Source organism: Ceratotherium simum, unplaced genomic scaffold (genome assembly GCF_057802395.1).
Source record: "Ceratotherium simum simum isolate JZ-2026a unplaced genomic scaffold, ASM5780239v1 HiC_scaffold_44, whole genome shotgun sequence".
NCBI lineage: Eukaryota > Metazoa > Chordata > Mammalia > Perissodactyla > Rhinocerotidae > Ceratotherium > Ceratotherium simum.
The window spans coordinates 147,749-175,744 of NW_028261260.1; the positions used below are offsets into that span (position 1 = coordinate 147,749).

At 37.8% G+C, this 27,996-nt stretch overlaps 1 long non-coding RNA gene across 2 annotated transcripts; it reads left to right on the forward strand.

Moving 5' to 3' along the window:
- The first annotated feature begins 1,555 nt into the window (after positions 1-1,555).
- LOC147911252 (uncharacterized) lies at positions 1,556-27,660 on the forward strand. 2 transcript variants are annotated; one of them, XR_015551365.1, is made up of 4 exons: positions 1,556-1,573; positions 10,313-10,574; positions 23,929-24,099; positions 25,528-27,660. It is a non-coding gene; the product is annotated as an uncharacterized LOC147911252 (long non-coding RNA). The 2 variants fall into 2 exon arrangements; XR_015551364.1 differs by lacking the exon at positions 1,556-1,573 and having other exon boundaries at positions 9,839-10,574.
- The last annotated feature ends 336 nt before the right edge of the window (positions 27,661-27,996 follow it).

Consider the following 27,996-nt stretch of genomic DNA (forward strand, 5'->3'; position numbering starts at 1 on the left):
TTGAGATCTATGAAACTAACATAGAATAATTCTCTGCATAGAATCGGCTTAGTTTTTTTCACCCCAAACAAGAGGAAAGCAAGCCTCGGCTCCCCAGACCCCCTCATATGTCCTTGAAACATGCCAACCCAGTCTGAGCATCTGCTGTCTTGATGGGAGATTGTTTCTCTTGAATCTTCTGCCATCTAATTTAGAACAACAAAAATAGAGCCATTTTTATTGTGTTCTGCGTTTGCATCTGATTTCCTACCTTTCTGTTTCTCACTAGTTCTGTATTTTCTCAAGGAAGTAATCAACCACATTCTCCTGCTTAAGCTGTGATGATTAAGCTAGAAGCACCACTTACTCTAGCTGTGCTGATTCCTACAGGTTTTTTTGCACCACCAGTTTTCTTGCTCACTTGGGCACTATGTTTTCAGTGGTTTGACTTTTGAACTTTATCTGTTGATTTTGTACCTGTAAGTAGACTTTTCTGTCTTCATAATTTATTTATTATCCCTTACCTATTTCTCTTCATTCCTATAACTCATTTTTAATTCTCCCTAACAGTAAAAGTATATAATGATGTACATGGGAAGAAAGAGAGGAACATCATTGGCTGAAGCAGATAACCAGTCAACTTCAAAAGAAAAGAATTTCAGCCCTAAAACCTTCTACCATTGTTAAGGACACCTGTCTATCTAAACATAACATAGAAGTAAACAGAATTGTTTGTTAACAAATAGTTTAAGGGTTAATATGTGGAACTAATTGTCCACACACACAAGCAAAGCATGCATACATGTGTGTGTCATAGAGTCATTTATATCATACATTGTTAGTGTCATGTATTATATTTTTGAAGTTATATGAACTTTAATAATTGAATCACTAGGACTACAGTGGTGTCTGTCATGCTGTGTGTTAAAGCATGCTTAGCCTCTCTGTAAGAGAGAGCCCCAGAGACCTGAGGACGTTTATCTATGTAGAACCACAGGGTGTCTGAATATATGGATTTGTGATACTCTCGAAAATAATCCTGTACTTAGGATTAAGGGTACAAGGGACTTCCATGTACGTTTTTGCGACTTCATATGAATCTACAATTATTTCAAAATAAAAAGTGTAAAGAAGAACTCTGTCAAAAGAAATCTGCTGATAAACATGAAACCGTAACTTCATCAGAAACATGCTGATTAGGCTTCTTGTGGTTGCCACCTTGTTGGTTGCTTAACTCGATGCAAAATCCACCTCATGCCAAGTATAACAACTAACGTATCTGTTACGTAGTTTACTGAAACAGGTAACATTGATATTTGGGACATAGACAAAACAAGATGAATCATAGCATTTTGATATTCTTAGCTTATCTAAAACAATAATTTATTAAGGGCTAGCTGAAGCTATGGAAAGAGAGGTGTACTTGACAGTAAATGCCTCACCTGCCACCTCTGCCTCCACTTCCTGCAGGGCTCTCTAAAGGACTCCGTGAAGAATTTGGAAGAGCAAGTGCCCCACTTCTACGTATTCATCTCTTCCCACTGATGTGCAGTGCTCCTCTGTAATAAATCATGTCCAGTGGACCCAACGATGGGTGAGTTACTGAGCTTTTATTCTTTTCCAGTAGGATATTCTGTCCATCATGACATCTATATCATGCTGTCTTGATGACCAGTTTTATGAACCTTGATTGATAGTATGGCAATTCCTCCCATCTTTTTTAATTCTACAGTTTTGGTTTTTTGTTTTTTTGTTTTTTTACTATTCTTGGACCTTTTGCCTTTTGTAAAAAGGTAATATTTAGTTGTCAGTGTACTCAGAAAACCTGGGGGAAATTTCGAGGAGAAATGCATTGAGTGTATAGATAAATTTGAGAATTGAAATGCTTACTATAGTGAATGGTAGCATTCGTGGAACATAGAATAAATTTCCATTTTAGCTCTACAAATTGCTGTGTTTCTTGCTCATGTTGATGGGTCAAGGGAATCAATAAATTATTATCTCTGTCTTTCTCACTGAAGTACTTGAGGAATTTAAGACAGATCAAGGGAGAAAAAGGTGAAGGTCAAAACTTGAGCTTCTAATTAAATGGCATGTGGCAGACAGGCTTTAGATGAGTGTCATGTTACAGCAGACATTCCATTAATTACCCCTAAAGTGTTCTAAGGTGCTCCATGTACCTCTGAGGCCCACATAAGGCTCCAGAGGAGAGAGTTCTAGGTATTCAGGGACGTGGGCTCTCAGGAGACGTCAGAGGCATTCTGAGACTGGTGGGGCTACCAAGTAAAGGGGATGGTGTGCCGTGAGAGTGAATTTTCTTCTGGTCCCTTGGTGAATAACAACAGGGAACATTTATAGGGGATTTAACTGTGTATCAACCACCATCAGTGCACTTTATACCTATTGTATAAACCAATCATTAATTAATTGTATCAGTTGTATCCTTCTGCACCCAGGACACACTTATGATGTGAGGAATATTATTATTCACATTGTAGAAATGATGAAACACTAAATAACTTGCAGAACAATAATCAGTTTCTGGAGGTGCAGCTATCCAAACTCAGAGCTCTGTTCCCATAGCCTGCATTTTCCCAATGGCCCTCAGAGTGTGGGAAGGGTGGCCTGAGAAACGCAGCATCTAGTTTAGTGGGGCTGTGTGTTTGGTGGAGGCCAAGGGAATAGCAGGGTGAAAGGCCCCTGAGTTCCCTTTACCCCCACTAGGCTGACATGAGGTCTACACTGTTCCTGGACATTCCTGCTGACTGTAAACCAGATTGCTCAAGGGAACAGGCACCACCTGGGCATCAAGAGACATGCTCCCCATGGCTGCATTTTTTATCATCTAAATTGCCCAGAAGAGCCTTCTTTTCCATATACCTCCCTGGGCATCTTGCAATGGGGAAAATACTTCTGACATTGTTGCTTCCTTCTCCCAAATTTTCTTCTCTCTTGTACTGGAAAGGTACATATCCTTAAGTAATTCAGTATTCTGGCAAGTATTAAAACTTTGAGAAAGGTGCTTGAATATGCATTCCTCTGCAACTCGCTCTTTTTTCTCTCCAGATTCCTTATGTGAGAATCCTATCCTGTGTTCTTTATTTTCTCTCCTGTATGGTATTCTAAGGTAGGCATATACATAGATTATCAGCTGTCAGGTTATTTACGTGTTTATTTTGATCATATAAAGAGGGGTGCTATAAGCTTTCGTGTACAAAATGACCCCAAAAATCTCTTCCACAACAAATGTGTCCATTGTCAATTCTTTTATTTTGTTCCCGTTAAGCATAGAATCTGAGAGTGTGGAGGGCTGGGGAAAGTGTGTTAAGACAATGGAGGGAGCCTGTGGGTGAATGCTAACTATGATAGCAGACAGACGTCATGCCTGCCCTGTACATGTGTTCACGGACACATCCCAGAAAGTTTCTCTGGCGTGTTTATTTGAGGATGAACTGAGTAAAAGAGGGTATTCCTTATCTATTGCTGTATAATACTATTACCATTTACTTAGTGGCTTAAAACAACCCAGTTTCCACAGAGGTTAGCCGGGGCGTCTCCAAGACTGCAGTCAAGGTGCTGGCCAGAGCAGATTTCTTGTCTGAAGGCCCCAAATGGGGAAGGATTCCGTTCCGAGCTCACCGGGTTGTTGTGTCCAAGCTCACTTCCTTGTGGCTGTTGGACTGAGGGATTTGATTTCTTCGTGGCTGTTGGTCATAGGCTGCCCACAGCTACTTGCCAGTGTGGACCCCTCGACATAGTTGCTGGATTCATCAAAGTCTCCTCACAAGATGGAGGTCACAGCCTATGTGATGGTCATGGAAGTGATACGTCATCACACTTGCTGTATTCTCTTGGTTAAAGGCAAGGGGCAGGTTCCGCCTCCACTCACAGGGAGGGAACCACAAAGGTTGTGAACAATAGGAGGTGGGGATCATGGGAACCACCTAAGAGTCTATCTGCCACAGGGGTTGTATCAATTTCCAGCAATGTATAAAGCTTTGCCTTGTTCAACAGCTTCTCAAAATTTAGTATTGTCAGAATTTGCCAAACTGTTGGGTGGCAATACCATCTTATTTTAATTTTTTAAAATAGAAATGCAGTGAAGCTTATTTTATATATTTATTTGCCTTTTTGGTAAATGACCAACTTCTGTCTTCCACTTAGTGTTCTATTTATTTGTGTGTCTTTCTCACTGATATTAGAAATTCTTTATATTTTCTGAGTATTCTTTATGGCATCCGGAATATTGCAGATACTTTCTGCCAGTCTGAAACTTGTGACTTTTTGTTTTCTGTAAGGAAGATATTTTTCCTTTCAATGTGGAAGAGTTAAATTATCGCCTCCTGTTGGGGTTTGGTTTCAGACAATATTCATGAGGAAATTCTCTTATTCTTTTACTAAATGACTGAAATATTTGTGTTTCATGTTTAAGTCTTTAATCGCTCTGGGATGAATTTATTGTAAGGTGTAAGGTACAAATCCGTAGTGTTTCCATATGGATATCTGATTGGTCTAGCTACTTTTTAAATATCCGTATTTCTAAGCTGTTCTGCAGTGCCACCTCTCTCGTGGATACCTGTGTCCATTTTCTCTCTTCAGCTTCATTCGGTTGTTTGTCTCTACCTTGCCAAACAAAACTTCCTTAATTTATTTTTATTATAAATCTTACTATCCAGTACTTAAGTTTCTTCATGTAATTACTGCACAAGAGTGTCTCTTGTCTTTTGGCAGGCCTTTGTTCTTTGATATAAGTTTTATGTCAGCTTATGAGGGTCCTCAGGAAATCCCATTGAGGTTTTGGCTGGAATCACACTGATAATTTGTGTAGAATTGACATTTTTTATGATTTTGGCTCTTCCTATTGATACTTGTCATATAAATCTCCATTTATTTGCTTTTCCTTTTCTCTCTTGTGAGTAAGTTCACCTTTGAAATGGTGAGACCATGGTATCTGTTTACTTGGGAGGGTAAGTTATAATAGAAGTGGGGCTATACTTATTTATATTCTTCAGTCAGTTTGACCCCAAGTTCACAGTATTTCAAGTTGCTATTGAACATTTTATATATTTTAAATTAAATAGTACTTTATTTTACCAATTACTTAATTACAGTACCCTAATCCTATGAGTTAAATTATCTTTTTCTCACCTCATTGCTATGTATGTTCCCTCTGTAAAAACCAACAAACTGAAAACATGTGGCTGTAAATACTAAGTGTGTTTCTAGGGCCTTGATTCTTTTCTTGTGGGCTGTTTTGTCTCTGACTGCACCTACACCATGTTGTCTTGATGATTCTGGCTTTCCAAGCCTTTATTGGTAGCTAGGCACATCCTCCCAATGTATTATTTTCCTCTTCAGAGATTTTGTTAGTTTTCTCGTGCTCACTTTTTTTCTTTCAAATAAATATGAAAATCTAGTCGTCAGTGTCCTCAGTCAACCTGGTGGATATTTTAAGTGGAAAGGCATTGAATATATAGACCAAATTGAGATATGAGATGCTTCATATATGGAATCACCTTACCCATTAACATGGGCCTGATGCCCATTTAGTTTTGTACATTGACAAGTTGGAAGGACATCTTTAGGGTTTGAGGAGAACAATAAAAGACTTCCTCTCTTCCCAGTGGAGTCTCCTAAAAATTGAAACACATTAAGGGAAGAAAGTAGATGAAGTTCCAAATGTTTGAAAAAAAAATGTCTCATTGATAAAGAATGCATGGGATACAACATTTAGCTTTGGATCACAGCTGATTTTAAACTCCCAGAACTTAAAAGTTCTGCTCAAACCTGAGGCCCTCATGATGCCTGCCAACCTTCGCAAAGTTGGAATGGGTTGGTACTTTGGTCTGGCCACCTTTGCTCCTGGATAGGTGCCCACTTTGCTCTATCAGCCTCATCTGTTCAAAGACCCTATACTGGGCGTATCACAAGGTGCCCGGTACAATGGGAATAGGTTGTGTGGAGTGGAGGAGACAGAGGGCAGTGAGAAGCACTTCAGTATGTGGGACACGTTAGCATCAACTCATTTAGCAGCAATACCCTTAGTAACAATGCCTAGAACATGGCCCTTAGCAACAATGTACTTAAAAATAATGCCTTTACCAACAGCATCCTTAACCCCTAGCAACATTACCCTTAGTAGAAATGCCGTTTGTTACAACTCCCTTAGTAACCGTGGCCCTTAGCAACAACAGCCTTAACAACAATCACCTTAGCAACAAATAGCTTGACCTGAACACCCTTGTAAAAAAACTTGTCCTTAGCAACAATCCACTTAGCCACAGTGCTCTTAGCAACGAGGTCGTTAACAAAACTGGTCCTAGAGACAGCACTCATAGCAACAGTATTCTTAACAACAACGCTCTTAGCAACACTGTCCCTTAGCAACAATACCCTCAGCAACAATGTCATGCCCTCAGCATATCACGCTTAGTTAAAACTCCTCAGCGTCGACACCCTTGACAAATAAGGGCCTTAGTAAAATCTTTTATACCAACAATATTCTTAACAAATTCCAGTCCCCAAATTCTCTTAATAAAATTGTCCCTAGCAACAACACTCAGCCACAGTGTGCTTAGCAACAGTTACCTCACAACAGTGGTCATGGCAACAGTGCCATTAACAACAGTACCCTTAGCAAAACTTTCTTTGCAACAGCTCCTTAACATTAACGCCTTTAAGAACAACATCCCTTTTAAAAGGCCCTTAACAACAACTCTATTAGCCATAACACGCTTGGTCACAATGCCGTTAGCAACAACGTTAGCAACAATGGCATTTCTTTTAAAGCACAGCCCTGGCAACATCTTCTCTTAGTTTTCCTCACTTTCTTTCCAGGATATTTTCTCTCAATATAGGATTCTGATTTGAGAGTTGCTTCCTTTCAGCACTTTAAAAATGCTTTTCCAGGGGCTGGCCTGGTGGCATAGCAGTTGAGTTTGCACATTCTGCTTGGAGGCCTGGGGTTCGCCGGTTTGGATCCTGGGCGCAGACCTACTCACCGCTCATCAAGCCATGCTGAGGGGCATCCCACACAGAAGAACTAGAAGGACCTACATCTAGGATATACAACTACGTGCTGGGACTTTGTGGAGAAAAAAGAAAAAGAGGAACATTGGCAACAGATGTTAGCTCAGGGCCAATCTTCCTCAAAAAAAAAAAAATGCTTTTCCATCGTCTTTTGGCCTCCATACTTTCTGATGAGAAATCTGCCTTAACTTCAATCTTCGTTCCCCTATATGCAATATGTCGTTTTTCTATGGCTGCTCTCAAAGTATTTTCTTTATCTTTACTGTTCAGCAAATTGACTATTATGTGTTTGGATGTGGTTTTCTTTGAGTGCATCCTGTTCATGAGTTGCTGAGATACTTGGATCTGTAAATTTATATTTGTCTCCAAATTTGGGAAGTTTTCAACCGTTACTTCTTCAGATATATTTTCTGCACCAATCTTTGTCTCCTCTCATTCTGAGATGGATGACATAGTTTTTAGATCTTTTGATGTTGTCCCATGGATTCTTCAGGCTCTGTTCATTTTTTTCAATATTCTTTCTTTGTTTTCAGGGTGAATAATTTGTCGTAATCTGTCGAGCTCACCAACTCTTTCCTCTATCATTTCATTCTCCTATTAAGCCCCTCCAGTGATTTTTTTTAATTTGTGTTGTAGTGTTTTTTAGTTCTAGAATTTTCGTCTAGAAATGGATAAATAGCTTGTATTTAATTTCTAAGAACAACTTTCGTTCCGTTTATTTCAAGAGTGTTTGCTCTCACACATCTTGGAGCAGGTTTATAACAGCTGCCTTAAAATTTTTGTCTGATTGTTCCAATATTTGGGTCATCTTATGGTTGCCCTCTGTTGATTGCCTTATCCCATGATAAATATTTAGGTTTTACTGGTTCCTTTTATGCCTAATGATTTTTGGATTGTATCCTGGACGTTTTGAATACTATGTTATGAAACTCCAGGTCCTATTTAAATATTCTGGAAATTTTTGTTTTAAAAGTCAGTCAGTCTGGCAAGATTTAGACCACAAGTCCTTACCAGGCTTCTGCAGGCTTTTGTTCCACTATTGGTTTAGTTTCCCAAGGCTTCACAATGATATTCTAGTTTGCCCCAGCTGTGTGCCTCCCAGATGCTAGTCTGGGACCTAGGCAGCATCTACACCACAGTTCAGTTCTGAAATCCTTTGCTCTACTTATTCCCATTGTTTTCATGCATGCACAGCTTAGAGATGAGCTTAGGACTTGATAAACACAGGCTCTTCACAAACACAGTCTGTGTGTTCCTCCACACACACTCTTGTTCACAGGGGTACCCTTTCCTGGTTGTCTGGGTAGAAAGCTCTGTGTCACACACCTCTTGCAACTAGGCTTACCTTGGAGACATGCACTGAGATAAAAGCCTGTGGGGCTACCACAGATGGCCTCACAGCTCCCACTGTCTCTTTTGGTGTAGGCTGAGGAAAATCAAGGAGAACTTTTCTTCACAGAGACCTCCTTGTTGCCACTCAAGAGTCTAAAGGTTTCACCCACAGGGGCTATCTCTGCTTCAACAGTAGAGAGATTTGGAGGCTCTGTCTCATTCCTGGTATTTGAGAGGCCAAAGGACTCTGCCCCATGAGGGCTGTGTCCACTATACTGTTTGGAGTGGTGGGGGGAGCTTCCATATCTTGCCTCGTGCTAGGGTATCGAAAGGTTTGCTAGCCTTTGAAAGTCAAAACAATTCCATACTGTACAGAACCCCCACTCCTGGTACTCTGAACAGAGATAGTGGGGTTTTATTGGAGCTTCCCTTGTGTGTTTTCAGTTCTGGTTCAGGCTGTTCTAGAGGTCAAGCCCGGATATATAAAAGGAAGAAGAAGGAGGAGGTGGAGGAGGAGGTAGAGAAGAGGAGGAGGAGAAGAAAGGAAGGAAGGAAGGGAGGGTGAAAGGAGACAGGAAGGAGGGAACCAAGTCAACACTAGATAATCCTTTTGGAGTCTACCTGCTCTTATGCAACTTTCACAGTCCTCTGATACTTATCTTATGTATTTTATCCAGAATTTTTTGTTGTAATCATTAAGAGAGATAAGGTGGAGTGTGTTTACTCCGTCTTAACCAGATTGGAACTCTCCAACTGAGATATGTGGAGCTGTGCACTTTCAGTCTGTCCATGTTGAAATGTTGGAACAAGTGATTGATATGACCAAAACACTCGGAAAAAACATCAAAGCAGTAATTCTAATTATACCATCTATTATTCCTTTTTAATAATGTTTAATGTTTTCATTTCAATAAAATTTAATTTTCACACACACATATATATATACACATATACAGAGAGAGAGAAATAGTATGTAAAAAATGTATTAACAGGAGAATGCAGTGTTATTTAAAATCACAGTACACATGCTCAGCTCGTACTGTTGTAATTATAGAAAAATCAATTACCTCTTTGTCATTAAAGAGGATTTGATTTTCATAGATTTTATCTTTTACTCAGCTACTCAAAACAATATTAAGCTCTCTTCTAAAATGTACTTAGTAGAGGTTTATTTCTTTTCTTTTGTCTAACTAATAGCTTATTATACAATTGAGATCTTTGAATATCGGAAAGATACATGTCAAAATTGCTTGTGAGGGCGGCCCGGTGGCGCAGCTGTTAAGTGTGCACGCTCTGCTGCGGTGACCTGGGGTTCGCAGGTTCGGATCCCGGTGCGCGCTGGCGCACCGATTGTCAAGCCATGCTGTGATGGCGTCCCATATAAAGTAGAGGAAGATGGGCACGGAGGTTAGCCCAGGGCCAGTCTTCCTCAGCAGAAAGAGGGGATTGGCAATGGGTGTTAGCTCAGGGCTGATCTTCCTCACACACGTACAAAGATTGCTTGTTATTATTCTGTCATGTTAATATTCTTCTGCTATCTGAAATCAAAGGGTCTCTGGTCTTTATAGGTATTAATGGAACCTATTTGTCTGCATTATTACTTTGAAAAAACAAAAAATAAAATTTTTTTCATGGTGTTAACTTTTAAAGAAAGTTTAATTGGCTCTAATTTGTCTGTTGGAATTCAATGCAGTTATTTTATATGTAACATCTTTTAAAAGTCACTGTTTTCATTGAGTGTGTGTGGGCCCAGATAACATTGCTATGATAGTCTTCTTTTGCACAGCGCTGAAAAGCTCTGATTATTACGTGGGAAAGGAGTGAGCCAGCACAGTCTTTCAGAAATTAACCAGGCTATACCCCCTCTGCTGGTGGGTGAATGGAGGAAGGCTGCGGCCCTGATTGATGCCTCTGCAATTTCTTAGAAAATATGGACACCCTAGAAAATTACTCTTTTTGACCATACTGCCAGGTGCCTGAAGTATCTATATCTCTTTACTGAGCTACAACTTGGATCAGACAAAAATGGACCGTCCTTGATGATGTTCAGAAACAAAGAAAGCTTTGAGGAGAAAGATATGGTTCTTAAGTCCTAAAGGGGCAAGCCCATACTCAGAGGAGATTCCTAGTGACAGAGCCCTGTGAGTATTCCTGTAGAAGTCCGTGTCCACCAGGCTTCCTTGTTTTTATTACAAGATATGGGTCGTTGGAGGAAACAAACTAAGATCGAAAAGGTAAGACCCAATCCTAGAGATACTGTTTGTGCCGTGGATACAGCTGGAACTGAAGCCTGTTCTTGAGCATTCTGTTATGTGAGCTAAAGCCAAGTTTGAAGTATGTCTTTGCCGTTTACATCCAGAAGAGTCCTGGCCATGTTTACTGAATGTACCTATTCTCTGAAAATTCAGGGACATTTATATGGTGACCTGTTATTTAATTTTTCAATAATATACATGTCAGTTTCAAGAAAAGGAAACAAACACTAATAGCTTTCTTTCTCCTAAAAGTTATCCAGAATTTAAAGAAATGAAGAAACTAAACAGAATAAGTACATTGAGTTTATATCTAGTCTGGTCTATATTATCGTCTAGTCAACTATTAGACTAGCAAATATAGTCTCCAGAATGAAAAAATTTTATTGTTTTTTTGGGCCAATTTATTTGGAGAAAATTATGAAAACATGCAGGCCATCAATAACACTGATAACTTATTAAATGGACAGTCTGCTGCCAGGTGTTACTATGTTATATTATTATACATTATTGTTATATATGTCATATTATTATATATGTGTATTTCATATGTTTATTTTATAATTCCCTATCTTGTTTTATCCATTGTGTTTTATCCATGAACAGGCAATTATTGTCTTACTGTGTATTTTGCTACATTTTACCTATAAACCTACTATCCAACATCTTGCACACAAAAGTTGACTTTTCTCCCACTTCTTTCCCTACATCTCAGAATAATCTCGTAGAGACCATAGGTCAGATAGTCTTGGTGCTAAAAGGATTACAAGAACAATTGTTTTATTCCAGCTCATCTTTGTGAATACAAAACCCTAAATCTCTGAAGTGTTTTGTGTCTATTTCTAACACTATGTTCCTGAGTTATTATTATTTCATTATTAGTTCTGAAATTAAAAACTTGACAAGGTATTGAATAGCTATTGCAGAATACTCCGTGAAGAACTACCATTAAAACAGCACTTATTTTAGTTGTATTTCATCACCTTATTTTGCAGGTCAGTGCACCGTTTCTTATTTCTTTTGAAATGATTGCACTTACCAGTTCAAGAAGAATAACTATTATCAAGTTAATTGCAGTCCATATATTCATCTTTTGGTGAACTTAGGTTGAGAATTTAGCACTGAATTTCAAAGATTCAGTTTTTATCTTTTAAAAATATATTTTATGTAATAAAGAATTTTATTGTCCTTGATTAAGTCTTGTAAGTCTGAAGCTTTCAAGACAGGAAAGAGACAGGGATTTCTGAGTTAAAAAGAACATAAGGATTGAGAAAGGAAATACTAATGTTGTTTTTAACTTTGAGGAAGCCAGTGAGTTAAGACCGTGAATGTGAAGACTGATAGTGGATGTAATGAGAGATTAGCATAGGCCAGAGACCTGTACTAAGTGCTGTATGTAGTATAGGATGCTTCAAGACCATCCCCATAAGGCAGTTTGCAAGTTTTGGGAAACAGGCAAAAGGCTAATTTATTTTTTCGATTCCCAAGTTCATAAGAACGACGAGCTTTCCAAGAGACTACAGTCAACTACGTCTGGCTCTAAGAGAAAAAGTGCTCTAAACATTACTTAGTTTGTTCTTTCTGTAAACCCTTCAAGAAGGCAAGACTGAATTAGAGAATTGTGGTGAGTTCTTTTCGGAATGTGTGTGTTGCCTGTAATGTCCTTATCTAAGAAGTCACCCCACAGTGGTGGGCCCTGCCTGCCATGTTTGTATCATGTATTCATGCCCAACACCTGAGCTGATTAGTTTAGAGGGAGACAAGTGACCAAGCTGGGCCAGCCACATTTCTTCTCCAGAACTTGGGAATTGGAATTGACGGATACTCGTCTGTCCTCACAGGACGCTTTTTTTTTTTTTTCCAGCTTTACTGCCGTATAATAGACAAATAAAATTGTAAGATATTTAAAGTGTACAACATGATGATTTGACGTACATATACATTGTGAAAGGATTCCTCCCCCGCTATCCAGTTAATTAACACATCCATCACCTCACGTATTTTTTGGGGGGGGTTGAAAACATTTCATTTCTACTCTCTTAACAAATTTCAATTATACAATACAGTGTTATCAACTATAGTTATCATGGTATACATTAGAGCCTCAGACCTTCTCATCTTATAACTGAAAGTTTGTACCCTTTTACCAACCTCTCCCTATTTCCCCTACCCCCCAGCCCCTGGCAACCACAATTGTACTCTCTGTTTCTATGAGTTCAACTGTTTTTTTTCTTTTGAGATTCCTTATAAGTGATACCATGTGGTATTTGTCTTTGTCTGGCTTATTTCACTTAGCGTAATGTCCTCCAGGTTTATCCATGTTGTCACAAATGGCAGGATTTCCTTATTTTTTAAGGCTGAAAATATTCCATTGTGTGTATATATACCACATTTTCTTTATCTTTTCATCATCTATGGACACTTAGGTTTTTTTCCATACCCTGACTGTTGTGAGAAATGCTGCAGTGAACATGGGAGTACAGATATGTCTTTGGGATAATGGTTTTACTTCCTTTGCATATGTACCCAGCAGTGAGATTGCTGGATCATATGGTGGCTCTGTTTTTAATTTTTGCGGAAGTCCCATACTGTTTTGCATGGTCGTTGTGCCGGTTTACATTCCCACCAACAGTGCACAAGGGTTCCTTTTCTCCACATCCTCACCAGCACTTGTCATCTCTTGTCTTTTTGATAATAGACATCCTAACAGGTGTCAGGTGATACCTCTTTGTGGTTTTGATATCCATTTCCCTGATGATTAAGTGATGTTGAGCACCTTTTCATGTACCTGTTGGCCATTTGAGTGTCTTCTTTGGAAAATGTCTATTCAGGTCTTTTGCCCATGTTTTAATTGGGCTGTTTGTTTTGTTGCTATTGAGTTGTATGCATTCCATGTACATTTGGGGTATTGACCCCTTAGTGAATATGTGGTTTACAACATATTGTCTCCCATTCCATAGATTGCCTTTTCATTTTGTTGATGGTTTTCTTTGCTGTGCAGAAGCACTTTAGGTTGATGTAGTCACACTTGTTTATCTTTCCTTTTGTTGTCTTTGCTTTTGGTTTCGAATCCAAAAAAATCATTGCCAAGACCAGTGTCAAGGAGCTTACCCCCTATGTTTACTTCTAGGAGTTTTACAGTTTCAAGTCTCATGTTCAGATCTTCAATCCATCTAAGGTTGATTTTTGTGTATAGCGTAAGATAGGGGTCCAGTCTCATTCTTTTGCATGTGGCTGTTCAGTTTTCCCAACACTGTATATTGAAGAGACTATCCTTTTCCCATTGCATATTTTTGACTCATTTGTCAAAAGTTACTTGACCAGGGCCGGCCCCGTGGCTTGGTGGTTAAGTGAGCGCGCTCCACTGCTGGCGACCCGGGTTCGGATCCTGGGCTCGCACCGACGCGCTGCTTCTCCGGCCATGCTGAGGCCGCGTCCCACATACAGCAACTAGAAGGATGTGCAGCTATGACACACAACTATCTACTGGGGCTTTGGGGGGAAAAAATAAATAAATAAAATCTTTAAAAAAAAAAAAAAAAAAAAGTTACTTGACCATATATTCATGGGTATATTTCTGGGCTATCTATTCTGTTAGATTCATCCATGTGTCTGTTTTTATGCCAATACAATACTCTTTTCATTACTATAGCTTTATAACATAGTTTGAATCAGAAAGTGTGATGACTCCAGCCTCGTTCTTCTTTCTCAAGATGGCTCTGGCTGGCTGGGGTCTTTTGTAGTTCCGTACAAATTTTAGGATTCTTTGTTCTATTTCTGTGAAAAATGGCCTTGGAATTTTGATAGGGATTGCATTGAATCTGTAGATCACTTTGGGTAATATGGACGTGTTAACAATATTATTTCTTCCAATCCATGAACAGGAGTTATCTTTCCATTTATTTGTGTCGTCTTCAATTTCTTTCCTTGACATCCTATAGTTTTCAGTATACAAATATTTCACCTCCTTGGTTAAATTTATTCCTACATATTTTATTCTTTTGATCTTATTGTAAGTGAGATTGTATACTCAATTTCTCTTTCTGATAGTTTGTTGTTGATTTATTAAAATGCAACTAATTTTTGTATGTTGGTTTTGTATCCTGCCACTTTGCTGAATTTGTTAATTAGTTTTAATAGTGTTTTGGTGGAGTCTTTAGGGTTTTCTATATGTAATATCATGCCGTCTGCAAATAGGGACAGTTTTACTCCTTCCTTTCTGATTTGGATGGCCTTTCTTTCTTCCTTCCTCCCTCCCTCCCTCCCTCCCTTCCTCCCTTCCTTCCGCCTATTTGTATTGGCTAGGACTTCCAGTACCACGTTGAGTAAAAGTGATGTGAGTGGACATCCTTGCCTTGTTCTTGATCTTAGAGGAAAGGGTTTAAGCTTTTCACCGTTAAGTACGATGTTAGTTGTGGGCTTGTCATATATGGCTTTATTGTGTTGAAGTACGTTCCTCTATACCCAGTTTTTTGAGAGTTTTATCATGAAAGGATGTTGAATTTTGGCAAATACTTTCTCTGCATCTATTGAGATGATCATATGATTTTTATCCTTGATTTTCTTAATGTGATTTATCACATTGATTGGTAGACATTGAGCCATCCTTGCATCTCTAGAGTAAATCCCACTTGATCATGGTGTATAATCCTTTTAATGTACTGTTGAATTCAGTTTCCCGATATTTTTTGAGGTTTTTTGGATCTATGTTTATCAGAGACGTTGGCCTACAATTTTCTTTTCTTGTAGTGTCCTTATCTGACTTTGGTGTCACACTGATGCTGGCCTCATAAAATGAGTTTGAAAGCGTTCCCTCCTCTTCTTTTTTTTTTGGAAGAGTTTGAGGATTGGCATTAATTCTTCTTAAGTGTTTGGTAGATTTCACCAGTGAAGCCATCTGATCCTGGACTTTTTGTTATTGGGAGGTTTTTGATTAATGATTCAATCTCCTTACTAGTAATTGGTGTGTTCAGATTTTCTATTTCTTCACGACTCAGTCTTGTTGTTTGTTTTTGGAATTTGTCCATTTCTTCTATGTTGTGCAATTTGTTGGTGTATAATTGTTCATAATAGTCTCTTGTAGTTCTTTGTATTTCTGTGATGTCAGTTGTAATGTCTCCTCTGTCATTTATAGTTTTATTTATTTGTGTCCTCTTTCTCTTTTTCTTGGTTAGTCTAGCTAAAGGTTTGTCTCTGTTGTTTGTCTTCTCAGAAAACTCTTACATTGATCTTTTCTATTGTCTTTTTAGTCTCTATTCCATTTATTTCTAATCTGATCTTTGTTTTCCTTTCTTCTACTAATTTTTGGCCTTAATGGTTCTTCTTTTTCTAGTTTCTTAATGTGTAAAGTTAGGTCATTCTGTTGAGATCTTTCTTTCTTAATGTAGGTGTTTATTGCTACAAACATCCCTCTTAGAACTTCTTTTGCTGCATCCCATAAGTTTTAGTGTGTTGTGTTTCCATTTTCATTTGCCTCAAGATAAACTTTGACTTCTCTTTTGATTTCTTCTTTGACCCATTGTTTGTTCAGGAGCATATTGTTTAACTCCACATATTTGTGAATTTTCCAGTTTTATTCTTGTAATTGATTTCTAATTTCATACCAATCTTATCACAAAAGCCTTTGGCTGGTTCTTTTTAAGAACCCCAACAGCTTGAGATTCCTCACCTAATATTTTCTTCATGATATTAATAAAATATAAATGCATTAGATTCATTAGCTAATTGTTAGAGTCATTAGATTATCATTCATTTATTTTATTGTCAGTAAATATTTACTAAAGAGCTGTCATATGCCAGAAATTGGGCCAGTTGCTGAGAATTCAAAGATGAAGACAGAGCTCTTGGCCTAGTGTATTTCTCATTTTAGTGATGAGTGTATTAATTCAATTTCTGTTAACAGTGTTTGATTCCCTTCCCCCCAGTATCCTGCCTGGATGCTGGTGATTGTGTTCTTTTATAGTGAAACTACACTGGATCCCTGTTATAACATTAGTTATTGAGCATGAACAATGAATTGACTACTGACAATTCTGTAGAGCAGAATTTACTATTAGCAAAATTGGAGTCCACTAAAGGGAGATCAGTTACTAGAATGTCAAAAGGACTAACCAATCAAGATTCCTCATAATAAGGTGATACAAGGCCTTATATTATGAAAATTATATTATGTTGAGTCTATAATATGACTCTTTATTGTTCTTAACACTACTTAAAAACATAGTACAAGAAAGTGTAATGATTTTGGCGCTTTTACCTTTCTAGCTTCTCATTGTAGTTTCCTGATTGGCTCCAACTACCCTTCTGACCCCTTTAAACTTTGGGTAATCCACTTAGATTCTCTCTCCCCTCCCTGTCCTTCATAATTGCACAACTACTGTAATCTACATGCCCATTCCCTACCTCACCCACTGAGTTACTAACTATTTTATCTCCCTGTTTTACTTTTCATAGCAATTACCCTTATCTGAAATGATCTTGTTTGTGCATTTAACTTATTTCCTGTCTCCCACACTAGAGTGTAAGCTCCATTAGAGCAGGGTCCTTGTCTGTCTTGTTCACTGCTGTATCTCCAGCACATAATAGGTGCTCAAAAACTATTGTTTGAGTGAGTGAGTGGAGGAATGAATGAGTCAAGAAAGATTTGCTCTGAGGGATACAGACAGAAAACAGGTCATGACTTCAGGATACTAACTATCCAACTGAGGAGACAAGAGGTCTACATATGAAAGGGTGTGATGTGCAGAACAACTGATAGGTGACTACAGTGGGTGATCAGGGGAGAGAGCTGTTGCTGGGGATGGGCCCAATCAGGAACAGCTGCAGAGAGTACATATAACTTGCAGACTTCTCCCACGAAGCTTCCTGAAAGCTGAGATCTATACATGAGTGATTATCTCTGCTTGAGAGACCAGGCAGTTCTGTACAGAAGAAATGTCCTCCATGACCCTGCCCTCCCAGCCTCTCTAAGTACACTCCAGTTCCCCATAAGTAACTCTTTCCCAGGGACTTTTGCATTTGCTGCCTCATTGATCTGGCATGTTCTTCCTCTAGAGACAAGTTGACTCCTTATGTTCCAAATCTCACCCTAAATCACATTCTCTGAGAATATACATCATCTGAAAATTTCTGTCTGTGCTTTTAAAATCTTTATAACTAGAATGGAAGCTCCATGGAGCACTGAATTATTGTGTCTTGTGCTTTGAATTATTCCCAACACCTAGCACAGTGCTGGGAACTGCGTTAAGTTTTTAATAAATGAATGAATAAATGACTTTGAAGAATGGACTTTGGGGAAAGTGGTGCAGGCAGGAGGAGACTGATGGTAGAAAGATGAGGACATACAAGGAGATGAGAGGGCAGAAGTCAAAGCTTAGAGATAAGAAACAGCTTGGGTAGCCTAGAGTAGGAGCAGCAAGAATGGGAAGGGTGGAGGATAAAGCTGATTACCTGGGAAGGATTGTTCTTAGGTGAATCTCACTATCCTATGGTCTCTTTGGGGGATTGGTTCTCACCCATGTCCAGATGGTAACAGTTGTGTGTGGCATGTTTACGGAACCAGCTCCACATTGGGACTGGGAGCTTCTCCATATGTGCAAACCACAAAGTTAGACCTGGCAAACCTCGTTGGAATCCTATTTCAGCTTTATTTCTGCCTAGTGACAAAGACGCAGAAGGGATGTTAACACGGCTCCAATGCCCTATGGTAATCAGTGGGTCTAGTTTATGTAATTAGGCATAAGTAGTTGCTAACTGCTCCTTTTCTCTAGTATTTGTTTTACAGTTATCCTAATGTCATTTCTTTCCTCATGATGTTAAAAATATTTAGTACGCTTCAATTGTATTGCAGGTATGAAGATGTTGCAATGGCATCCCCTCTTGTCTGCAGTTGGCAGATCTCACTAATAGTGATTGCTCTCTCTACAGGGCTGAACAGTCATGAACTGAACAGGAATGTTTGGAGGATAGTTGTGATGCTGCGTAAAGGGCGGTACAGCGCTTGAGGTTCCACTTCCACTCAGTATTCAAGATGGTCAGCTTCAGTTGGGATTTTTGGGGGTGATTTCAATGGGCTCTTGTGGTAGATCAGCCATGCCATTGTTTGACAGTAACTTGAGCACATGTCAGGGCATTATTGCTGTTCGTTATCACATTCTGCAGCTATGTGCATGGAAACTGCTTTGCAGGTCGTCCTGTATCTTTTCTGTTGCAATGTAGTTTCTAATTCTGCATGGCCAGGGACTGTTTCTTTTGTTATTATTGTGTTTTTTTAAATGACCGCAAACAGCTCCCCGAAGAGATATTCTTGAACGGCCACCAAGGTGGGTAAGTTTCATTATCCTCATTTTACAAATGGAGATACCGGAGCTCTGTAGAGATGCATTTGCTCATCCAGGGTTTCCAAGCTGGCTCTTCATAGCAATATATTGTCTTCATAGAGCCATAGACTATCCACTGGAAGGCACTGCAGTTGTCAGTGGACATAACTCTCTTCCAGTATGAATTCCTTTTTCATATCCTTTGGTTCTTTATTAAATATATTACTTCTAATATGATGTCAACATTAGCATATATTAAAGAGGAAACAAAGAAAAACAAAAAAATATTTGGTAACAGAAAATGGCTTTGTTCCTTGGGTTGAAACACTAAGTTCTTAACTATAAGTTGTCTATATACATAAACTCTGTGAATCACCCAAACGAAGCCCTTCTGTGTAGATCCAAAAATGACAAGTATAATTCCAGTGGGCAAATGCAGTGAGAATCCCCATAATGTGCATTAATAAAAGTTTCCTGAAATTTACTTTAAGGAATTTTGATCTAATTTTAGATATACTTTATTTTTCAGACTATTTGAGGTACATGAATGATGCTCTTCATTTAAATAATACTAATCTACTTTTTCTGATTATAGCATAATCCATGCATATTATAGATAATTTAGAAATTCAAGATAGAAAGAACTTTCTATGCATCTGTGTATTTTGTACACTCAATAAATGGTGGTTGTTTCATATATCATTAAATATACTTCGAGATATTTTTAATGGCGCCGTGGCATTTCAGTGTAGTGGTGTATGGACTTGTAGGCTGTTTACACTTTTTCACTGTTATAAGCATGAATGGGTAAAAGATTCATGCTTTTTGTGACTTCAAGATTCTTTCCTCAGTGATAAATCACCAAGTGGAAATTCTTAATGAAGTACGTGCACATTTTAAAGATTTTGATAATATTGTCAAATTGGCTTCCTGGAAATTGCCTCTAAAAGGGTAAAGTGGACACTATCTCAAGCCATCTCTAACACTAGATGTTAACTTTTGTTTTTTTTTCTACATATTAATTCATTTTATGGAAAATAGTATCCCTGTTTCATTTTACTTTATATTTTTTGGATTATTAATTTGGCTGAAATTTTTATGTTATATGTGCTGTCTGTATGTCTTCTTTCTATGGTACGTTTTGGTACTAAAATTGCATTCATTCCTATTATTTTGCGGCAGCTTATCCCCAGCAATAAAAGTATGCATTGCTGCATACTGGCATCATAGCGGCTGTGCTTTGGATTTCATCCCGGCCTTGGAGAGTTGACAAAGTAGTGATCAGAAAGGCTTTGCTAAACCCAGTGTGATGTTTCAGCATTATCTGTGGTGTAGTCACAGCAATATCATAGGCTCTACAGTACCAAATTTGGCAAATGTACAGATATCTTTTTGTGTGTTGGTGAATAAGTATCAGTAGTGGATCAATAATAGCAGAATCTGTCAGAGGACCCTCAGATGCAATTACAAGATATTTATTGTACCGCTTTAAGGAGATTTTTCTGGCAAGCTAGAATACATTCTATATGCCTATTTAAGAATATAATATAAGTGAACATGTAACTCATTTCAGTAGACCACTGAACAGTGGGAGCTATAGAACATCAAATGTAAGATAAAGTTAGTCTCTTGATATTGCCATTAATATGAGTACGTTGCATTATGCAACAATATATTTGCTTGCAAAGTTCATGAAATAAGCAATGAAAATGTAAAGATATTATAGAATCCCTTGGACTGTATTGCTCAACTTACAGGCCAATGTTAATTTTATCCATATTAATTAAAGAAATCAGTTTTTTATTACGTTACAAAATTATTACAAAATGTGAGAAAGCAATGCTAAAAATTACAAATCAAGAAGCAAAATCACGTGTATTCCAAATGGAATTGCAAACTAACTCTTAAATTACTTAATGTTAAACCTCTAAAATGTGGTTTTGTCTAGTGAATTAAAATTTTACCAATTATTTCCAATAGCAAGTAAAAGTATTAAAATGTACTTAATATCAATTTTCAACTCTTAGAAATGGGAAAAAATTATGATCCAGGAAAAACTGAGACAGTGTTAGCTTAAGCTTTCTTTTAAATAAGTACAAAATATTTTCCCCATTCATATAATTGTTAATTAGGCTGCTTTTAAAGAAATCTATATTTGACTTGATGAAAATGGATTTGGAGCATCTTATACGATATGGAATAAAGCAGTTAAATGTAAACGCTTATTTTAAGAGATAATTTTTGATGAATACTTTTCTAGTCTGCTGTGGTCACAGAGGACCTATTAACGTAGTTGGGGCTGTGACAGAATTAGAGGAATACAATTGGTACGGCATGGAGCCTCCTGGATTCTTTCTCAGTTCCTGCTTCATCCTGTAGGGATCACACTTAGCCTCTGCCCAGTACAGTCTCCCGTTGAACAGTCTTCCATGTGATTTTGTTCCAGAAGTTCTCGCCCTGGCAGAGATGTCTAAGACAGGCAAGTTCAATGCAGATTTCCTTTGCCTGCCTTCTTCCCTCCACTACGGCCGGCCCACTTACCCTCACCAAGGTGGGGCAGGTCCAGGCTGCTCACTGCCCAACGACACAGCCCGTGAAGGTAATCATGAGAAATTAAAATTGGTCACATCTTTCAGATAAAAGCCGTGTCAATCATTATTTGACTATTTTGTAAAGTTGAAGTGCAGTTTTAAAGGGATAGAAAGGTGGCAGTGGTGATTTTAAAGAGTTTGAAATGGCCAAAATGTAAAATAGGGTCTTGCTAGGTCAGCTCAACTTGGTTGAGTACGTTCCTCTCCTGTTCTCAAATTTTAGAGAGAACTGAAGTCTAAAATGTATCCTTCTTCTAGTTATAATCCAAATATGTGAAAGTGAAAAGGAATTAAAGTGAGTAAACAAATTCTTGTTTTCTTGCTTTCTTGTGTTCAAGTTGAAGTTCAGGTACAGAATTTACCCTGCCCTCTTATTTGAGAGGTAATGGCAGTCCCTGACTTGTGGATGGCATTATGGCGCACTTTTGGCAGGGGCAGCCTGGGCTGCCTAGAATGATTTTGGACTTTTTCATCTTGGAAGTTGGGTTAATTCAGAGACGTGTCTCTCAAGAGCCTCCTTTTTAAGGAGTCCAAAGTTAATAGGACAAATGAAGTCGTAACTGCTCTGGCTCCGCAGCCATTAAATGCAGAAATTTATCCAATTGCCTGCACCTAGAAGAACTAAACCAGGCAACATTTTGTTCCCCCAACCCATTATGAGGTGTTGCTAAAGGTTATTTCAGGAAGTCGGTGGATCTTAGTGCCGGAGGGAGATGGAGAGACTCTTCTTGGTTTTAGCATTGGCAGGATTCCTGTCTGTATTATATGTCAGCCTCCACCTCAGACAACTCGCCCAGCAAGAGGTTCCTTTGACACTGTAAATTGACTCCATTAGGATGAGCTCTCTTTCAGAGAGTGGCAGTTAAGCTGTCACTGTCTGTCTTCTGGCATAGTTTAAAAACAGACTATGGTGGCAGCTCTAACTTCTTTCCAGTTCAAACCTCTGAACTTCCATTTCCTTTTTGCTCCATCTTTCTGGCACGTTAGTACTGAACTGGACACCAGCTCTAAGTAATGGCACAGTTAATGTTCCGAGTCCTCGAGGGCAGGCGTTTGCGCTCTTGTGCCTCAGTGCTCTTTGAATGCTGTTTTACTGTGGAGTTGCTTAAGCCGTTTCACTCATAATCCTGAGTCAACTTGGTGTTGTGTTCTGAGTCCTGAGTCGTGTGGTGGAACATGACTGGATGCTTTCCTCAAACTTAGAGGACTGTACAACCAGAGAGTACATTTTGTTGTATGTAAGACAAAGAGTTAAATTAAATTGCAGACTTACAGACTTGTATTTCTTTTGCTGAAGAGCTAGATTGGGTGTGAGACCCAAGATCTGTCTGTGCTGGCTCAGACACTCCTCAGCCACGCGAGGATTAGATACTCAGAATCACCAGTTCAATCTGATAAATTGTATTTACATATACTAGTGGTCAATTCAGTTGATGAAATCTTTCTCTCAAACTTATTGGGTTAAGCTTTTACACTGATGGGATTTTTAAAATTTTAAATACCTATTGTTTAAAATAACACTATCCACAGATTACCATTAGTTTATTTATGGAAAAATAAAGTTTATCAAACAAAAATAATCTTCAGTTTTGCTTTATTTTTAAATCTCTAGATGTAATTTTTTCTTAATTTTCTTATTTTAATATTTCAAATTTCTGTAGTGTTACTGGAATTTTTCAGAGATGAAAGTGTCTTTGATATTTACAGTAATTATGTTAAATTTGGGTTTATTAACTATTAATACACTAAGAAAAATGCTATTCCTCTGTTGATAAGAAAAATGAGAGCCTATTAACACCGATTATTTTTATTACTCCAGTTCATTAGTTTTCTTGGATAATCAGATCAATATTCAACATATAAAATTACTATTTTTCGTAGGAATGATCCATTGTTTTCTAATTAGTGTCTCGAGGCTCTCCAGGCTGCACACCAAACTAGTTACCATCTTTAAAATAATTCTTTCTGATTTGCAGACTTTTGCACAACAAGCATATAAATATGTAAGACCTTAAATATTATTTTGATAGGGGCAGACAAAGCTCACCTTATCACATAGATAGCCTGCATTTTTCCTGGCACAATGCCATGTGAAATATACACGATACTGCAATATAGACTATAGCTGTAAAAGCCCAAGTGACGCTTCAGTAGAAGTAAATAAATCTTGGCATATTGAATAATTTAAAAGAGTAATACCTGTGAAAAACATTATTTAAATGTGTTTCTTATGATTTTAAAAGTTCTTTTAATAATAGATTAACATGTATCTTCACTATTTGTGAAACAAGGACATGCATTCAGTTTGTCCTTCAGCATTCACAGACAAATCCTGTGGAATTATTATGTGTTATAAACCCATAGTTGCTAAATAAATGAACTAATCAATATCCTCTTGAAAATAAACCTCTTTTTATTTCCATGAAGCCTCGTGATAATTAGGAACCTGAGTGGCAGAGGAGAGTGGCAGATGCTGACAGGGAAGATGCAGGTTATAGAGGAAATTCACCCAATCCAAGGGCATGCAGACCTGGCTGACGCGGCTCTTTGGGCTTCAGATTTACTGTTCAGTCCTGATAGGATCCTTGAGCAGTCACGGTATGTAGGAGATGGAAACTGGTCTACATTCAGCATCGCTATGTGCAGGACATAGTGTTTATTAAAGAAAGTAATAGGAATGGGAGAATGTTAAAACATATAGATTGATAATTTAAAGTAATTGAGGCAGTAAGCCTATAGGCATTTTTGTGACCTTTCTTCTTATATATTTTCATACAGAAAAAAATATTTCAAACAGAAAAAATTACGTATAGAATTGTTTGCCACGACACTATTGCATATATTGGTAACATTTTATCATATTAAATTTTAAAGAGAAAAACGAATTATTACTCCTTATGTTTAGAATCCTCAATTTGCAGTTTATGTAGCTGTCACAATTTGTGAATTTTTTTAGTTTTTAAGGGATTACTTTCTTTGGTACTACTTCTTTGGTAATTTGAATTTGTGGCACAGTAGAACTAGTATTTTGAAGTTAAATTGCTTTTTACTTCATATTTTATAAACAGCTAGCTTTTGTAATTGTTTTTTCCAAAGCTGTAAGGATATTCGTATTTGACCCATAAAATAAAGGCCTTGGATTTAATGATTTGGAAGTTTCTTTATTTCATTTAAATTTGATTATCTTTTCTATTTTACTTTAACAGATTGTTCCCATTGCATTCCTTGAAAGTGTTAAAACCTTTCTTATTATATTGGTATAGTTTAGACATAAGGTAGATTAGAGAACATTTATTCATTTATTTGTGAATATTTATAATAATGAGCATTTATTAAACATATACATAACAGACATTATACAAGGTACTGGGAATACACCCTGTCCACATGTTGCTTATAACCCACCTGGAAAAACAATATCAACATATGTGCTGGCTGTCACAGTGAACAAGATACTACTCTCAAATTTAACATAATTTGTTATATTTCAGTATTTTAAAATAACCAAAATGTTGTGCTAGAAGCAGGGCCCCTGCATATGTACTGTGATTTCATGTGCACAGTAAGGCTTGGACTCCCTCACCCTCGCCCACCTTTTCTTCTGTGTATTAAGGTTACAACTTCTATCAGTAGTGGGATTTCTTTCCAGCTGTTGACTAAGTATATTGATTCACCTCTCCACTCCCACTACTTCACAGAATCCTACTTTACTAGCAACAACTGAGAGCAAAGGGGACACAGTCACAGAAACACTGCAGGGTAGAGAGGCTGGAATAGCATACAGGACATTCACAAGCAGTTATGGAAGAAAAATGGCAGGTGAGTTAATTTTGCTTTAAAAACCACAGCTCAGAGCCCCCTCACGAAACGGCTGCAGTGTGTAAGGAGGCATCTTTCACAGTGATGAAAAAGCACTGAGCTCAGAGTGGGCCGTATCTGAAAGAACAACTTTCTTTCCAGTATCCCTTCATTTATTCATTGAGAATAGTAGCACAGGCCAATGAAATTTTTCATTTCTGTTGGCAGGGTCTCTGAGAGCAAGTTGCAAGATTTTCAGACCTTCACTGAATCTTCTACTGACATTTAGCTTAATCTTGACAAGCATATCTGAGTACTGCAATGTGTTAATGATCAAGGAATATGTTAAATAATGACATGTCTACTGCAGGAAATTATGGGATAATGCAAACAGCGTGCACTGGATCAACCGTTATCTGCCTAGTACTTAGTACTATGACTAAAAGTGACTGCTTTTGGCATCAAAAATTGAAGCACTCCTCTGGCTCAACTTGTTCTTTGCACATCTTCCTTTACTGTGACAAGCACTGAGAGTTAAGTTGCTGTCTTCAATACAGTCTGTTGATTATTAATTTCAGATACAACATATGCTTAAGATGGCTCCCTGAAGTTGTTCTGCCTGGCATCTGGGACTTGCTCAATATGCCAGTTTGTGAGCATGATTCGATGTTTAATATTTATTCAATGTTTAATTTTATCAAATATTTTTGCAACGTCCCCTCTGTTTAGTAGTCTAGTCACTACATCTATACATATTAGATGTCAATGACAGTCTACTTTTCTTTTCTCTCCAAAACTGTTTTACATTATCCCAAACAAATAACATCTTCTTGTGGATCTTCCTCATATGTAAAAATGGAGATTTTAAAAATTGGCAAATAAAACTTCTACCTTCAGAATTCTTCCTTTATTTCAAACCCAATTAAAAAGTTATGAATTTCTATAAAAATGTCAACCATTGCATTGATGTCTTCCATTCATTTCTTGTAAGAAGCTATTGTCAAAATCATGTACAGGTGGCTTTTTGACCATTCTTTGGAAACATGTCTGGTCAGATCCTTTGCCCGTTTTTAAATAGGATTATTTGTCATTTTATTATTGAGTTTTTAAAGTTCTCTATATATTCTGGATACAATAACTTATCAGATATATGATTTGCAAATGTTTTTTCCCAATCTTTGGATTGTCTTTTCACTTTCATGATGGTATCCTTGGAACTACAAAAGTTTTTAATTTGATGATGTCCAATTTACCTATTTATTCTTTTGTTTCTTGTGCTTTTGGTGTTCTATCTAAGGATATTTGCCTAACCCAAGGTCATGAAGATTTTTTCCTATGTTTCCTCTAAGAGTTTTATAGTTTTATCTATTAAATTTTAGTCTCTGATCAATTTTGAGTTATTTTTTTTTATGTGATATGAGAAAAGAGTCCAATTTCATTCTTTTGCGTGTGGATATCTAGTTTTATCAACACTATTTGTTGAAAAGACTATTCTTTCCCTATTGAACAATCTGAGCTTCCTTGTTCAAAATCAATTGACTATAAATGTAAAGGTTGATTTCTGGACTCTTAATTGCATCCCGTTGATCTATGTGTCTATCTTCATGCCAGAACCACTCTGTAATGATTACTGAAGCTTTGAAGTAAGTTTTGACATAGAGGAGTGTGAGTCCTCCACATTTGTGTTTCATTCACAACATTGCTGCGGCTGTCATGTGTCTCTTGCGTTTCTGTATGCGTCTTATGATCAGCTTAGCGATTTCTACCCAAAAAGCAGCTGTGATTTTGGTGGCGATTGTGGTGGATCTGTAGATCAGTTTGGGAAGTATCGCTGTCTTAACAATATTGTCTTCCAATGCATGAACATGGATATCTTTCCATTTATTTAGTTCTTCTTTAATTTTTTTCAAGTATGCTTTGTAGCTTTCAGAGTATAGATTTTACCCTTTGTGAATAATTCATTTCTAAGTATTTTATTTTTTTGATGCTATTACAAATGGACTTGTCTTAATTTCATGTTTGAAGTCCTCATTGCTAGAGTATAGAAATATAATTTTTGTATATTGACCACGTACCCTGCAGTCTGAATGAACTTGTTTATTAGCTCTAATAATGTTTTAATGAGGTTGTTAGGATTTTCTTATACAGTCAGGTCTTGCTTAAGAACAGGGATATACACTCTGAGAAATGCGTTGTTAGGCGATTTCGTCATTGCAAGAACATCATAGCGTACTCACACAGACCTAGCCTACTGAACACCCAGGCTATACAGCACTAATCTTATGGGACCACTGTCCTATACGTGGCCCGTCTTTGTTTTTTTTGTTTTTTTTTTTATAATTTTATTTATTTATTTTTCTCCCAAAGCCCCAGCAGATAGTTGTATGTCATGGCTGCACATCCTTCTAGTTGCTGTATGTGGGACGTGGCCTCAGCATGGCCGGAGAAGCAGTGCGTCGGTGCGCGCCCGGGATCCAAACCCCAGACCGCCAGCGGCCGAGCGCAAGCACTCAACCGTTAAGCCACGGGGCCGGCCCGACACGGCCCGTCTTTGATTGAAACATTATGTGATGCATGACTGTACAAGATATCATCTGCAAATAGAGGAAATTTTACTTCTTCCTCTCCAATCTGGATTCTTTTTATTTCTTCTTTTTTAATTGCTTGAGCTAGAACCTCCCGTACAATGTTAAATAA